Here is a 14,192-nt window from a genome sequence, read left to right as displayed (position 1 = left end):
TCTTGGGTGCAGCCACCGAGGTGTTGAAGGCCTTTACGGCAAGGAAGGCGGCGGGACAAGTTAACCCATGGGGCCGAGACCTCTCTAAGGATGAAGGGAAAAGGAATGTCCATGAGGTCGAGGAAGGAGCGACGATCGAGGTCCGTAAGGACAAGAAACGAAGGCTCTATGCCCCCGCCCAATGCCGAGACCAGGGATCTCAGACCGAGCTCCACGCCTCGCAAGAGAGGTTCCAGGCCGACGGCTGTCAAGAAGTGGTATGCCTCTGTAGACGTGTCGAGCGCAATTTCTCTGGCGGATGATATGCACCCGACTTTGGAATGGGCGGCCAAGGCTGTTACAGATGGGGGTTCGACTGAAGATGGAGGCGAGTGGCCAGAACTGGTGGAAGCACCTCTCGGTTTTAGCAAAGTAGTAAGCCTATGATCTTTCCTTTATTAAGTTAGTATTTCATTGGCTTTGCTTGTTCGCTCTGTGCTGACCCTGTCCGACTTCTGTCTTTCAGGCTGCTGATCATGTCTACAAGTTGGTCCGGAGGGGCGAGGAGCAAAACCAGATCCACAAGACTGTGTTGGATGATTTGAGGATCGTCGAGGAGAAGGCCATCAAAAGGCAGTCTCGTTTCCATGATTTGGAGGACAAGCTCAACTTGGTTAAGGGGCAGTTGGAGAACCGGAAACGTGAGGCCAGGGACTTGAGCAGGAAGTTGAAGAGGGTGAAGCTTCAAACGGCCAGGGCTTTTGACTTCTACAAGCTCTCGGAGGACTTCCACACCAACGCCATCCAAGCCACCACGCAAAGTGCTTTGGCTTAGAGCCCAAGCATTTGACGAGACGGTGGCGGCCATGCAGGCCCAGTTTCTCGAGTTTGTCCTCACTGGGAAGATTTGGAATCAGTGCCAAGCCGAGTTAGATGGGGATGAGGATGATGACCATGCCGGAGCTTATGAAGAACCAGCAATATGCTGACGAGGAAGAAGCCCATGGCTTGGAGAACTCGGCTTTTGTAGACAATATTTGACAAAATATATACTTTTGTTAAAAAAAATTCACAAAATACCAACACAAGGTAAATTCAATTTGAAATATAAAAATGTCAGTATCCCAAACACATTTTATCTTGTTTTAATCCTTTTTTTTTTTTTTTTAAATTTATGGTCTGTTTTTTCTCTTCAACGGGTAAGAACTAAGAAGTACTAACCAATGAAATATCATGAAGAAAGAATGTATTATTATTATTATTATTAAAAGCGAACGTATTATGGCTTCACTCATTCGAATTGCACGTCCAAAGATAGTGTTTGAAACCGGTAAAATTACTGCTATCACTTCATAAGGCCAATTTGTACAATTTATTTTGGAAGTGAGAGAATATATTTACTTGTGGGTTTTCCCATACTGGTGGCAGCCTTCAATCTCTTTCGTGCCGCCTGAGCAAAATATTAAAATTCAACCTACTCTTCCAATCATTGAATGACTGGAAAAATTACTAGGTAGAAGTCACGAATTGAATCACATGATTTATGCAACAAGAAGTACCTGCCTTTTACTTAAAAAAAAAAAAAAAAAAAAAAAAACTGCCTTTCAATATTATACTAGTAGGCATTTTCTTTTCGGCTATTCGGCCAAACTATTTTTTTACTCCCCTAATATAATGCATCCATATTTAAATTTATTCATTCAAATAGAAAATATTTAATTAATAACATTCACTAAAAATATATTTATTTAAATAAATTTAATATTAAAAATATAATTTATTTTGAGCCGGTAGGTCTCATCGTTTATCCTATCTTATGAAGGTAAAATAAACATTATATAGGATGAAAGATGGATTTTTTCCTATCAATTACAAATTAAAAACCCCTCCATTTCATATTAACTTCCATATTAAAATGCCCAAATTATTTTTTGACTTGACCCTAAAAAAAACATTTGACCTCATCCAATGTATGGAGGAAAAATTATTTCCATTTTAAGTGTCTAATTGTGTATACTAGTCAGGAGGTCCGTCCGGTGGACGGGAGGACATTTTCCTTCAAATTCTATTTAAACGGATGTTATATATAATCATCATATCATAATTTATATTTTAAAAGTTCAATAATCATCAAAATATAAATACGGAAACGAATGTTTAAGTAAGACTATCCAGATGAGCATTAAGATTAATAGAAAAAAATAAAAAATTCCTAACGAAATCTAGAACTATTTGCTTGGTTCATCGATGCTAATCTTTTTTCTCAACTTTAACTCTAACCAATTTGGGACGGACTTTGCTTGGTTTTTCTCCCGTATCATCCTCGTCATCAGATGAAATATATATTATTCTTTTTCTTTTGTTGGATTTGTCAATTGTCGGAGTCATGTCGCTATCTTCTCGATCGGTATCCTACCATACCAATTTAAAAAAATTAAGTTCATTATATATGTGTATATTTTAGGAATGAAAAAGTGTCTTATAACTTAAGATTCAATCGATAGTATTTATACCTCCAAATCCGCATCGACGTCTTCTTCTTCTTCTTCTTCTTTCTCAGAAGTCTAGAAGGAAAAAAAAATTCAAGCTTTTATGTTAAAAATACGGATGATAAATAAGAGAGCCCCAACTATAATATTATATATATGTGTAAGGTAAATGTGTAAAAGTTTACTCGAGTGAAGTGTTTATCCTCGAACTGTTTAATGCGACCCTCGTCTAATGTCACTCGCTTAACGGTATAAGTTACATCCCAATCCGAGAATAGATACTCCTCGGTAATTCCAAATTTGAATAACAGCTCATTGTCGGCAATTTCCTCAAATTCAGCTAAGAGGTTTTTATTTGATTTTTCCTAATGATGATCAGAAAATAGATAAGGTAGTTAACAAACACGTTTAAATAGAAATATAAACATAAGCTCAATTTATTTTCAACCTTGTTTGATGGATTTATAAGGTCCGTTGCAGATTTGCCGATCAACAATTTCACCATTCGATCAAATAGCATTAATGATGTGGCTCCAGTACGATCACAGACTCTCACTTGCATCTTAAATCTGAAAAAAAAACCATGATAAATAATTGACTTGTGTTGGAATATGCATTCGCGGATCATAGTTGGCACTTTATTTAGAGCCCATGTAGAATGCTATTAAATTTATATTGTTTTGCCCTTAAATTTGGTGATATGGCTCAGAGTAAGCAATATAACCAAATAATTAAAAAAATATAAGGCTAAAAAAATAACATTACTATTAGCATAAACGGATGAATTTACGTTTATGGATTTTCGATATCTTACTTTGACTCAGCGGTCACCAGGTCTTGACACTTTGGACACCACCATTTTGCCCCATTCTTTTCAACTTTTTATTGCACATTGTACATCCTTCATAATACCAGTTCTCGATGGATTCGACTTCGATTATTTGTGTAAGCATTGTAAAATGTCCCACCTGCTATAGAATTTTGAATATTTTACTTTTCTTGATAGGTTTGATTATAATAAATGCTCAAAATAAATAACTACTAATTAAGACTATGAAATTATTATTACCACTGGAGATATAGAAAGTTCTTTAACTGTGATTCTTTTCGTAAGGAGGAATTCATCCGACATCGAAATTGGTCCCGGTAGTTGAGTTATAATTTGTGCGTAGGAGCCTATATCATTAAGTCTACAATACACCATAAAATCAGTAAGTAAAATCGTAAAAAAAAAATATCTAGTGTAAATTAAAATCAATCTATGGTATAAAATAATTATTTTTGGCTATATTTGACATCTTCAGGTAGATTCGGGTTGACGAAGATCTTTATTCCTTGAAAATTATTACTTATTCCAAGAATTTCTGCAATTTAAAATTATTTAAAATTTATTATGGTATACATTATATTATGAGATTTTAAAAAAAAATTAATATAGGAAATTGATGAACTTACTATTAAAAGTATTCGTAACAGCCGATTGTAAAATAACAACTATTGATTTTTTTAAGTTGTAGCATCCAATATAGCTTCATTTAATTTCTCGACAAAAGCATCCCACAAAATGCAATTAATCCTCTTTTTCCTTAAGCATAGGGGAAAAATAAGCATTTAAATACAAAATCATAATAAATAAAACAAAATTAGATCAATGACATAATTAAATTTATATCATAAATAATGATAAATAAAAAAAATAACTTACTCCAAATAGGTAAGCAATTTCATTGTCTTGTCTGGCTTGACTATTTCCCTTATTTTTTCATTCTCCACGACATGCCCAATAACATCTGTATTTTTAAGAGATCTATACGATTATAACAAAAAAAAATAAAGAAAATTAAATATAAAATTTAAAAATAAATCATTCTCCTTATTTAAAATTGAATCAAAGCTCACAAAATTAAAAGCAAATTTTGAAATCCCTTCATCCGAAATCTTTTCGACTATGGTATTTTTCAAGAAGAACAATTTGTATTGATTTCTAGTAGCTTTAAGTTTGTTGGTAGGTTCAGAGACGAAATTTTTTTGGAAACTATATACTTCTCTTTCACTTATTTGTTGTCTATATGTTGCAAGAAGATATTTTTTTATAGTTGCTTGAATGCGGCCATACTACACACAATAAAATATATTTTATAAAAGACAAATTTATTAGATACATTAAAAAATAAAAAATTCTAAAAATTCAACATCATAAATATTCTAAGGAAAAAAAACCTTATCATCAAGCAAAATCATCTCTATACTTCCATCTTCAATACGGCTACCGAAATTTGGTATTGTCCAAAGATTTAAGACGCGAGCCTTAATCTTCCAATCAATACGTCCTACAATAAAACGATCTATAATCAAAAGATTGAAAAGATAATTATTTCAATTTAATTTCGTTGACTACACAACAATAGAATGTTATATTGATAGTTGTATTGATGAGCAAAAAAAACCCTTATCCGAAACTTCTTTTTGAAATATAATAAAGCTGACTTAGCAAAAGAAAATCGTACCGAAAATTTTTGTTTGTACGCATGTGAATTTGGTATGTTGCATATAGGTATATATATACTCCTAAAATAAAACGAACAAAAAAAAAGAATCCCATATGATTAGGAAGCCATAATATATTCGTAATATTACGAAGAATAAGTCAAAGTGGGAAATATAAATTAATTATTAAATTTAATAGAGAAGTTGAAACTTTAAACATCGAATGAGATATCATATATTATAATATTATAAGAATAAGAAATGCAATTAATATATAATATTACATGAATATGTCCGAATAGTTGTCATATATATGAAGATATAAATATATTTAAATATGATCTTATTTTACAATAATTAAACTATAATTCATTGAAACATTATAAAAAATAAAACTTTTTATCTTAAAACAAAAAATATATATAAAAAAAAAGGTTTTTGTGTTGTAGAATAGAGAGAATAGTATTTATGAATGTATGACAACAAATGTGAAACAGAATAGAGTATATATACTACATATAGTAGATGGCGTGAATTCATTATATTTGCTAATTAATTATGTCTAAAATCCCAAAGAAAAATTAGTTTGTTTAATTATTTTATTATGTTTTTGAAATCCTAATATAGTTAGGAATCGAATTTGGTATGGAGATTAATTAGGATTTGGATTTGTCTTCTATTAGGAATAAAATCCCATTGTTTAATTATTTTATTATGTTTTTGAAATCCTAATATAATTAGGAATCGGATTTGACAGAGAGATTAATTAGGAATTGGATTTATCTTCTATTAAAAATTGGATTTATCTTCTATTCATAATAGTTTGTTTAATTATTTTATTATGTTTTTAAGTACTAATTTAACACAAATTTGATTCCTAATTAAAACTCCATATGTCGAATATTAATTTGACAATAAAATTTACAATTAAATTGCAATTGAAACAAATTGAAAAAAATCTCCCAGTACCTATGACATTTATTTATTTATTCACAACGGAGGAAGGGATGATTTGGTTTTATACGAATAAATAGAGGAAGGGATTATTTGGTTTTATACTACTCTCCCGCCCATGCCCACTCCACTATTACTGTGAAATTACCGTATAGCCACTGTACTTACTCTCTTCATTTTTAGTCCCCCTGATTGGTTCCAATTTCACTCGATTTCATTTCTTAGAGCGTTTATGGAGCCTGCTGCAACTGCAACAACCACCCGAGCTCCTCCCAGCTCGGATCCAGCAATGTCGGCCTAGAGAATCCTCCGCAGGTCTCCTCGGATGCTCTCCTCCAAATCTAATTCGCCAGTGACGGACAAGTCTCCTCCGTCACAGCTTAAAAAGAAGCTCAAGACTTCGCCGTCTGTCGCCACGATGAAGGAAATTCACGAGCCTAGTTTTTCATTTTTCATCGGCGATCCAGTTCCCGACGAAGAGGCAAGGCAGAGGTGGCCTTGGAGATATCAAAACATGGATAAGGTGAACTTTTTATCACCTGCTCATAGATTTTTCCATTTCGTTTTCTCATTAAGCTTGCATGTTGACATGAGAATAAAATTTTCAATCTAATAATTGCCGTCAATTAAAGAGCAATGCAGTTATACAGATAACTAGATTCAATTGTTTAGGATGTTTCTGAGATGGATGGTATTGAAATGAAAGAGCAGATACAATTGGAATTTAGCTGAAAATAGCTGCTAGCAACAGGCCCTCAACAACTTATGTTCCGCATAATTTACTGTACTTTGACCCTGATTAAATTTTCCATTATTTGGCCTTATATTTTTGTGATTTTTAATCAAACTTTTATTGGTCTATTAAGTTTGAATTGTAGCTTTTTGTTGGAAGTCTAATTTTGTCTTCCTATTTGCAGGTTCAACAAAATAAGATCTGCCATACAAATTCAAAGTTAGTATGAGTTAAGGCACGTTTCCTCTTTGAGGTTGTTTACTTTGTTCCAAATTGATTGCATTGTTTGATGCAGGGATGACGAAGAAGATGATGTATTGGTTCTCAATGTAAAATGCCATTATTCACAAGCAGAAGTTGAAAATGTAAAGGCAAGCATCTCTCTATTTTTTTATATCAATCACTTGCCTCGATCAAGTATTAGTAATATGGTTGACTGTAACTGTTGTAGGGTTGTCTTTTTGGATTACAACTGTATAATTCTTTGGCTTGTGTCTTCTCTTTAGAACAAAAAAGATGAGAACTTTTGAGCTGTTAAGCTTATGCATCTTAGAGACTGCTCGTTTGTCCCAGACACACTCAACATAACTCAATACATGACCTAACTGTAGTGACCAGGGTTCTGGCTGAAAACAGGCACTGTAAAGCGCTCATTTTCATTCACATTGTTTGCTTGGTGAGATGATTCAATGTGGCTAAGGATAAGTTAGCTCTCTGGAAATAATGACATATTGACATTTATTGGTGCCTTCCTGACAGATAAAATAATGTGCAAATTAAGATGCGTGTGTGCTGTTATTTGTATTTTGGCTTTAAGGCTTTTCTATGTGCCATCAACCAAAGCCTTTATCCCCCACTTTTAAGCATTTTTCTGTTCTTTTCTAGTTTGAGAAACAACAAATATGCTTCTCTCAACAACACAAAATGTCAGCATGAATCTTGTATTCTTCTAACCCCAAAGAAGTACAAGTGCCTGGATACATCGACAAGTTCTCAATTACTGCCTGTTTATTGAAGGCCATCTGCTCTTTTATTCCTTTGCCTGTTTTGATTTTACTACTTGCACATGCGATTCTAACTTTGCCAATTTTCTTCCAGGGTGACGAAAGGGTGCAAAACTATGTTGGTCGAATAATAGAATTTTTCCAGACAATGGATGATGAAGATTGTTTAGAGTCCAATGGTTCTATAGAGCAGAAGATACAGTGAGTAATGAGGCTGTTCTCATATTTATGTTATCAATGTATGTCCTCCACTGGTAAATGTTCTCCGTTTGCCTCAGGTAATGAAGGAAGAGGCTGCTTCTCATGACAGGAAACGTGCATTCTATTCTGAGATGATGAATGACAATTTGTTGGACTGCATTGTTTCAAAGCTAAGGATCATACATGTACCTCCAAAAGTAAGCATTAATTGTCAAACTGATTTATATTGCATTTTCATGTCTATTTTGTTAAATTGACTTGGCTAAACAATATCTATTGGCACGTTGACCTGAAGTCAAAATCCATACCATCCTTTAACTTCTACTATAACATGAAATATTCAATTGACTATTCAACGTTTTCTACTATGGCTGATGGTAAGTGTTACGTCCCAATTATTAATTGACTAATCATAAAAATATTATTTATTATGCATTTATCATAAATTAGACGCATGATAAAAAAAATAAAACGATATCGTGACATATTACGTGTTGTTATATCTTATATCAATGATTAAATATATATAAGGATTAAACGATCATTTATTTAAAATTGAAAGTAAAATTGATTTACTAATAAAAGTATAGGGATGATGTAATAATAAAACAAACTATATTTGTTCTACAAGTTTCCACCGAATCGGTGGAAACTGTATCACTAAAAAATGTAATTAATTAAAGAAATAAGAAGAAGAAGCTGGGATAAGATAATTATATGGTTAACGATCTTCATTTCAACCTGTCCTGTAGAAAAGCAAAAAACTATTCCATGTAAAAGACGATCGATCTAGCAGACTAGCATAGCATAGTTGGGGTTAAATCCGCTATATTGAATCTCTGCTAAGGGATTTGCGTGGGATTGAAGTTTTTGTGTTTCGAGATGAGCTCAGTATTTCCACAAAGATCTGATGGTGTTGAGATGGGAAACTACAAAAAGCTATCGTCAGGGATCCAGTATAAAGATGTTTTTCCTGGCATTAAAGGCATCAGCATAAACAATGCAAATCAGCAGATTATTGTTCCTCCTGATGAGACGTAGATCGGATTGGAAAGTGAGATTGAACAATCGAGCAGTGGCGTGCGATCGAGGTGTTCGTTGACATAAGAGTTGCGTCGCGGATGAGGTAAGTATCGATTATAAGATATACTAGTATAACGGTTTACTAATAAACCGTAGCCCCTTGGTTGGTACTAATATATATAAACATATAATATATATTTCTGAAAATAATGTGTTTGAGAAATTGGTTTGATATAAATTGTTAGTGTCAATTGATTTGACATATGGGATCATGGATTGGTTTTATGAGAATTGGATAGGTCCGTGGCTAGTACGTATAAATATATAAAAATATATATTTACATATTTTGGGAATAATGCGTTCAGGAAACTGGTTTGATAAAATGTCAATTGTCAATTGACTTGAGTAGTGATTATATATATTTTAAATTTGGTTTGAAATATGGAGTTATTAGTTGGATGTGAGAATTGAGTTGTGAACTGGATTGGGAAAATGGAAATGTGTTTGTGATTTGATTTTCAGGCACATGTATAGGTTATGGCCATAGACCGATTATATGAGACTATCTATTGTTGGGTCCCGTCACTGCCTATCATTGAGGGTAGAGTGACCGATTTGTAACGAACGGGCCCACGGTGAGGCTGAGGTATGCTTTGTGCTAACCAAACCAAAAGACGTGGTAAGGCGTATCGTTACAGTACCTAGACAGGATCTAGGTACCACGTGCCGCCCGACCGACCGGGTTAAATGTCGGAGTTTTCGTTGGATTGGGTAAGAGTGTTGGTTTGTTGTGTGTTCTGGGCATTGTGTATGCCTAGTTGGTTTCGATTTGGCGAGTGTCGGGCTTGTGATTTTTGGGTAAGGATGTTCTGGTTGTTTGAATATTTGTTGGTTTGTGTTTTGGTTTTGAGAAACTTTTAAACTTTCAGGGATTCATTTGAATGCCAGGATGTTGGGTTTTGAAGAAAAAATATATATAAATATATTCACATTGGTTTGGGAAGAAACCTAGTTTATTAACGTTGTTCGGGAAGGGAAGCGAGTTTTGGAAATCTCTAATCGACTTCGAAACTTCCGTGGGTGTATAATTTATTAGTCTATCTTTATATTGTTATATTTTGTATTTGGTACTTACTGAGTGCGTTGTCACTCATCCAAATACTACATTATTTTTCTTGCAGTGCATAGATTAAGCGACTCAAGGAAGCGCGACGCGACGTTCGAACTTCTTTCTTTTGTGTATAATCTTTCATCATTTCTCAAAATAGATATTACTCCGTGTTGGTAAAGTTAAATTGTAAAAATATAATGACTTGTTAAGTAAATAGATAAATTATTTAATAATTTAATACTTGTGAGATCGTAAATAGTAATTAGGCTGGTCTTAATCTCGCTTGAGAAGATTAAGACGCCGGTCACGATCAGGGTGGATTTTGGGTCGTGACAGTAAGTATCATTCGTGCGTTAGAATCTGCAGTCTGTAGAATTCAAACATTGACGACAAGTCTGTAAAGTAACATATTAGTGCGGCTGTCCTCTTGTTATGTGCATGCATTGGTCATCCAACATTATTTTCAGTTATAATTCAGTCTGATTGAAGAAAACTTAGTTCACTTTGCATGGATATATTTCTTGCCTTGAACATGTATTGTATGAAATCTGACCTGGAACAGTGTTTCATCTGTCAACAATTTCCATCAAACACTTTCGTATCAAGGTTTAAATTGCGCTTTAAACTTTCTTTTTTGAATATGTCGACAGATGTACTGTAAGTCTATTATTAACGGGAGTTAACATGGTTGTTTATTTGAGGGCCTTGATGATACTGATTTATTACCATTATCGTATGCATTTTCTCATTGCCCCCCCAACGGTTGATCCCAATTCATTTTACATGCTAACTTTGAATTAAATGTTGTTGCGGCACCCAATTCAGAAGAACAATTTACCTGCTGGGTCTAATTTTCTGTTATGGACTTGACAATTCTGCAGATGGCAGTGATTCGTCCGTTTCGTTGGAGAAAGTTCAAGTGACCCGTTCTAAGCCTGTGTATGATGCTGTTTCTTGTCAGAAATCTAATATATCAGAGCTTGCATTGTTGGATCTGTTTTCTGGTTGTGGTGGAATGTCTACTGGTTTGTGTCTTGGAGCAAAAGTTGCGGGCATAAATTAGTGACGGTATTCATTGATTTTATCTTTCAGTTCCTAATAATTTTTTAATAGCTCATATGAATGCTGTCTTCCTCCTAGGCTATATACATTGTTTGTGTATAACTTACTGGGTAATTCATTTTTCTGTAGAAATGGGCCCTTGACGTTGATGAACATGCATGTGAAAGCCTGAAGTTAAATCATCCTGAGACTCAAGTTAGTCTTTTTCTTTGTTGTACTATAATTGTTTATGCTCAGAAGTTGTTATGATTTGGTATTGTTATCATTGATTCAAAAGGTGTGATGCCCATGCTTCTTTCAACAGACAAGAAATGAAACTGCAGAAGATTTCCTCGACTTATTAAAGGCATGGGATGGGCTTTGCAAGAAATATTTAGTGAATGGCGATCTAAAAGCTTCTAAGGCTTTTACAGCAGCTGGAAAACATAAAATCAAAAGGCAATGATAAGATTGCCCCTGGTGAATTTGAGGTCGAGAGGTTGCTTGATGTTTGCTTTGGTGACCCCACTAATACTGGCAAGTGAGGACTGAAATTTCTGGTATGCATCAAATAGCTAATCTTTTGTTTTTTTTTTTTTTTTAAGTATCATATAGCTAATCGTTGAGTAACAATAACAACCTTAATCCTCCCCGCTCTTCTTAATCAATGGCCATAGTAACTCTGCTTACCGTTACCACTTGGATGTCCTCATAGACAGATATAAGTGCATCCAATTATGGCTATTGGATATAGCCGAGCCATCCACATTAAAATCAACTCAATGATCGAACTATTTAAAAACGTCCATCTCTAATCTTAAACTTCCCTGTTTTTGAGCTCAACCGAACCATCTTAAACAGTTGAAGCATGGAGCTGCACTATAAAAATCTTCAATCTTTGTTTCAACATGCCTATATAGTTGTTAAAAAAACAACTGATTTTGTATTGTTTATTGTCTTTATACTAGTCTAAATTTTTTCTTCCTCAAGGTGCATTGCTTACGATGAAATATAATCTTTTATTATTCACCTTTCTTCAGGTACGCTGGATGGGATATGGTTCAAGTGAAGATACATGGGAACCAGCCAAGGGGCTAAGGTATGCTATTTTCACATCTTCTGAAGTTGTTTTATAATGCTGTTGATTCTTTCTAATAAGTGTGTTTGTTAGAAAGTGTCAGGACCGGATTCAGGATTTTGTAATTAAGGGTCACAAAGGAAAAATCCTGCCACGTCCGGTTTCTATTCCACGAGAATCTTTTCTTTCCTTCTGATTAAAAAGGCTGGAGTTTCGATACATTTACTTACTATAAATAACATGTTCACTTGTTTTGAGGCGATTTTAATTTATCTCATAATTAATGACAGGGGGGTGTTGATGTTATATGTGGCGGTCCTCCATGCCAAGGGATTAGTGGCTATAACCGTTTCCGAAACGCTGATAACCCTATAGACGATGAAAGAAATCGACAAGTAATTGTATTCATGGATATTGTCAACTTTCTTAAACCCAGATATGTATTGATGGAAAATGTAGTCAATATTCTAAAGTTTGCCAAGGGCTGCCTGGCGAGATATGCTTTGAGTCGTTTGGTTCAGATGAATTACCAAGAACGACTTGGCATGATGGCTGCTGGTCATTATGGCCTCCCTCAGTTCAGATTACGCGTTTTCTTATGGAGAGCACAACACAACGAGGCAAGTTATAGTGCTATACTGCTATTTTCTCTTCTAAATTGATATGTTGACCATTTTTCAGCTAATCTCTTCTGTACAGATATTACCTCAATTCCTCTTCCCACACATGATGTTATCGTCCGGAATTGGGCTCCTGTTGAGTTTGAGGTTCTAATTCTTGTCCTTTTTGCTTCAGGTTCAATTATAACAAATATATACATTTGTTGCTAATTTATGTTCAATGTTGTAGCGCAATGTTGTTGCGTATGATGAAGGGCAATCAAGAGATCTAGAAAAAACCCTTTTTCTCAAGGATGCCATCTCCGATCTTCCGCTGGTTTCAAATGATGAAACTCGTGAAGAGATGTTTCTTAAAAAACCTCCTGAAACTGAGTTCCAAAAGTACATTAGAGCTAGTAAAAGTGGTATGCTATCTTTCAATGAAATACTAGACTTTGTTAACTTACTTTTGGAAACACAGTAGCATTCAACTGCACAAGTATATGAATAACTATTTCTCCATAATGATCGGTTGATTTATGGGCATCTGTACTTTGCATATCATGCTTCATTCTTAATATTTAGTTACATTGCCCCCGAAAAATAACCCATGTATTAGCCTCAGCTTATGATTTTTGATGATGCATATCTGTTATCTCCAGAAATGATGGGGACTACTTCTGAAATGAGAACTGAAGCAAAGTGGCAAGTACTTTTTGATCACAGGCCTTCCGTAATGTCTGAGCATGATTACTTAAGAGTTTGCCGTATCCCACAAAAAAAGGTGACTGGATCTACAAAAAAATTTTACATTTGGGTCCCTTCAAATTGATGGGTCATTCTATAGTTAATTTACTGTTTTTTTTTCTTTTTCCTTGACACTTTTACAGGGAGCAAATTTTAGGGACCTTCCGGGTGTGATTGTTGGAGGCGACAACGTTGCTCTCGAAGGGATCCAAAATCAGAAATTTTGCCATCTGGTAAGCCATTGGTAAGACTCTGACTTTGGATAGTCTTCACTTTAACATGATGCATATTCATTGTGATGTTCTCTCCGAACCTATATCTCACAAGAATTTTATGGTCAAGATGCGGTAGTTTAGTTTCATCATCCAATGACATTTGATCAATACACTCAACTCTCCTCTGCGTTTGTCTCCAGAGTATTACTAGACCTTTTTAATTGAAGGATGGAAAAACTTTCCACTGCTTTTGGTGCTATTTCTAACTATATGTCGTTCTCTTGATTCTTGAATTAGATACCCGACTATGCATTACACTTGGAGGATGGAAAAAGTTCCAAGTATGTATTAACTCAATAAGAACCTTAAACATTTATTTAGAATTTGTTAAACACGTCTAATCCGTTAATTGCTTTCATTCTCAGACCTTTTGGACGGGTTTGGTGGGATGAAACAGTGCCAACCGTGCTATGTGTACCAAATGTTCCCTGCCAGGTAGCCTCAGAATACATTTTCTCTTGTGTGAATGC

The 14,192-nt window shown here is 34.5% G+C and overlaps 1 pseudogene; it reads left to right on the top strand.

The window, feature by feature from the left end:
- Positions 1–6,234: 6,234 nt before the first annotated feature.
- LOC139882170 (DNA (cytosine-5)-methyltransferase CMT2-like) lies at positions 6,235–14,157 on the top strand (annotated as a pseudogene).
- Positions 14,158–14,192: the final 35 nt, after the last annotated feature.

Source organism: Rutidosis leptorrhynchoides, unplaced genomic scaffold (assembly GCF_046630445.1).
Source record: "Rutidosis leptorrhynchoides isolate AG116_Rl617_1_P2 unplaced genomic scaffold, CSIRO_AGI_Rlap_v1 contig239, whole genome shotgun sequence".
Taxonomy (NCBI): domain Eukaryota; kingdom Viridiplantae; phylum Streptophyta; class Magnoliopsida; order Asterales; family Asteraceae; genus Rutidosis; species Rutidosis leptorrhynchoides.
The sequence above is the reverse complement of the archived record's forward strand: the minus strand, read 5'-3'. Positions and strand labels throughout refer to the sequence as shown.